At 41.2% G+C, this 3,193-nt stretch overlaps 1 pseudogene; it reads left to right on the top strand.

Annotated features, from left to right (window-relative positions):
* LOC118045358 (U-box domain-containing protein 17-like) overlaps window positions 1-2,009 on the top strand; it is a 2,936-nt pseudogene extending 927 nt beyond the window's left edge.
* The last annotated feature ends 1,184 nt before the right edge of the window (window positions 2,010-3,193 follow it).

Raw genomic sequence — 3,193 nt, 5'->3', positions numbered from 1 at the left:
CACAGCGGTTTGTTTTAAAGAACTTTATTTGTTGCTCTACCGCTCAAAGATATTGCTTGATTGTTGTGTGCAATCCAGTAAATTATGGTTGTTGCTTCAAAACCATACAATTTCGGGACATTTTCATGATTTGAATCAGGAAATATCTACCCTTTTGGATGTATTTCCGTTAAAATGATGTTGAAACTGAGTGAAGATGTTAGGGAACAGATTGATCTTATGCATAAACAATCAAGGAAGGCGACTTTATTTATTGATAAGACGAGGAGGATTTGAGGGTTAGGTTCTTTTCGTTTCTTGATGAGTTTGAGAAAGGGAAGATTCCTAACATGGTGGATTTGAGGTTGTTTTTTGTGGAAGGTTGGGGATTAAAGATGCTAAGAGTTCTAGGGCGGAGATTGAGTTCTTGGAGGAGCAAATTGTCAGTCACGAGGGAGATATTGAGCCCACAGCTTCGGTGCTTAATGGGTTCGTTGCAATTGCTCGCTATTGTAGGTTTTTGCTTTATGGGTTTGAGGAAAATGAGGTAGAGTTGCAAATTGGGAATCAGAAGAAGCTGAGAAAAGGGTTGATTAGCCAAGAGATTGCAGAGACTTTTATTACAGTCCCAAAGGATTTTTGCTGTCCAATATCGTTGGATTTGATGCGAGATCCAGTGATAATTTCAAACAGGGCAGACATATGATCGGATTTTGATCTCTAGGTGGATGGAGGAAGGGCACTGTACTTGCCCCAAGACAGGGCAGATGCTCATGAACACCCGCCTAGTTCCAAATCGGGCTTTGAGGAATCTGATCGTGCAATGGTGTGCTGCTCATGGAATCCCTTATGACCCTCCAGAAAATACAGATTCATCAGTAGAGGCTTTTGCAGCAGCTATGCCTTCCAAAGCTGCAATTGAAGCCAACAGAGCAACAGCAACACTTCTTATTCATAAGCTAGCAAGCGGTTCGCAACGTGCACAGACCGTAGCTGCTCGTGGGATACGTTTGTTAGCGAAAACAGGAAGAGAAAACCGCGCTTTCATTGCAGAAGCTGGTGCAATCCCCCACCTTCGTAATCTGCTGTCTTCTACAAACTCTGTCGCGCAAGAGAATTCTGTTTACAGCAATACTCAATTTATCCATCCATGATAAGAATAAAAGCCAAATTATGGATGAAAAGGGGTGTCTGGGATCGATTGTTGGAGTATTGAGATTTGGACTTACAACAGAGGCAAGAGAAAAACGCAGCAGCGACATTATTTAGCCTGTCAGCGGTTCATGACTACAAGAAGAGAATAGCAGATGAGGAAGGGGCAGTTGAAGCCCTGGCTGGTCTGTTGAGAGCAGGAACACCACGAGGGAAGAAGGATGCTGTCACAGCTTTATTTAATCTGTCAACTCATACAGAGAACTGTTTGAGCATGATGGAAGCAGGTGCAGTTACTGCACTAGTTGGGGCTTTGGGAAATGAAGGGTTGCAGAGGAAGCAGCTGGTGCACTGGCTTTGATTGTGAGGCAGCCAATAGGGGCTGAGGCTGTAGGGGGAGAAGAAATGGCCGTGCTGGGTTAATAGAATGATGCGTTGTGGAACACCAAGAGGAAAAGAAAATGCTGTTGCAGCACTGCTTGAGTTATGCCGGAGTGGTGGAACAGCTGCCACTGAGAAAGTGCTCAAGGCACCTGCGTTGTGGGGTTTACTTCAGAGTCTACTGTTCACAGGCACTAAGCGAGCAAGAAGGAAGGCAGCATCTCTTGCCCGAGTGTTTCAGAGGCGTGAGAATTATCCCTTGCATTTTGGTGGATTAGGTGCTGGATATGCATTTGCTGGAAACTCTGCTCCGAGTAGGGATTCAAGTTTTGTCAACGAAGTGTCAGTGCCCGTGTCCATATCAGTGCCTGTTCTATAGTGGTAAAATTCCATACTTTTCGTTGTCTGCCCTGCTTATAAATGTTCCTCTTTTTGTTCGCAACATTTATGAATTCTTTCATTGAAATTTTAGATGATAAAGAAAGAAGTTACAGAAATATCATATCTTGTTTCTTTGGAAGAACTACAATTGTTGTTGAGCAGCTAGTTCACATATATAAAACAGCAGTTAGAACACCAGAATAGAAATTATTAGAAATATTTATGTCAACTCTAATATGTGTATCATGAGAACGATTGAAGTTGCTGTTTTCAATTTCTTGCCTTTTAACTCTATACATAAAACATGCCTTGGACAGATGCAGTTAGTTTCTGCTCTGTGACAGCACAGTAGTCATCATAAAACAAAGGTTTTAATTGCTCCTTGGAGGGGCAACTCTCCTAGTGTGAGTTTGTTAGATTGCTCCTGCTGTAATCTCTCCCCAGATAAAAATGTAAAATCATTACAAAATTCTGGGAATCCAAGCTCAAGCTGTTTTCCGGTTGGTTAATATTCGAGCTGAAAGGTTTCTACGAGATAAAGGACTTAAATGATTGAAAGTATGTGATGTGTCTCAGTTTCTTTTCAATGCTGCAAAGGGAATTCAAAGAAACGTCATCTATATTCCTGTAACACATGTACAAAGAATATGAAGCTGGTAAGTTAAGAATGCAGATTCCATTTGTTTTAACTCACATGTGAGGAAAAGAAGCATCCAACAAGTCTAAATGGTCAAAAAAGAGGTTTGATCAGCATTTCTGTTCGTCCAAAAGTTCAAAGAATAAAGCATCAAGTATGTTAACTCACAAGAGTTACTTTACGAAGGTTCCAGAGAGAGGCAAGAAGATAACTTGTGCATATGGGAATTTTCAAGAGAAAAAACTAGTGGTGGTTTCGGAGAGTGATGATGGAAGATTTGGTCAGCACCTTTCTTCTTTCAAATAAAATCACCAAGAATGCGCTATTAGATTCCCGTGCCACTAAAGAATATAAGAAAAAATATTAAAATAATGTCCTTTGTCCTTGATATCAAATAAATTTTCACCAAGAAATCAAGTATGACATGATGATCCACTCTTATCTTCTTCTCAAAGTGAATGGACCAGAGTAAACCAAGTACATTTTGAACCTTTACCTGGTAAGTGGCCTCTATGCACAGTACAGAATAGTTCTGTGGGCGCATAGACAGCCATTGAAATCTGAAGTCTTGAGGGAAGCTTGTAAAGTAGAATCTTCTTGTAATTGATGGTTTTGGTAATGGTGACGTGTAGCGGGGCCCGCCCACAACCGATGGCACCAAAG

This window comes from Populus alba, chromosome 11, assembly GCF_005239225.2.
Source record: "Populus alba chromosome 11, ASM523922v2, whole genome shotgun sequence".
Lineage (NCBI taxonomy): Eukaryota > Viridiplantae > Streptophyta > Magnoliopsida > Malpighiales > Salicaceae > Populus > Populus alba.
The sequence above is the reverse complement of the archived record's forward strand: the minus strand, read 5'-3'. Positions and strand labels throughout refer to the sequence as shown.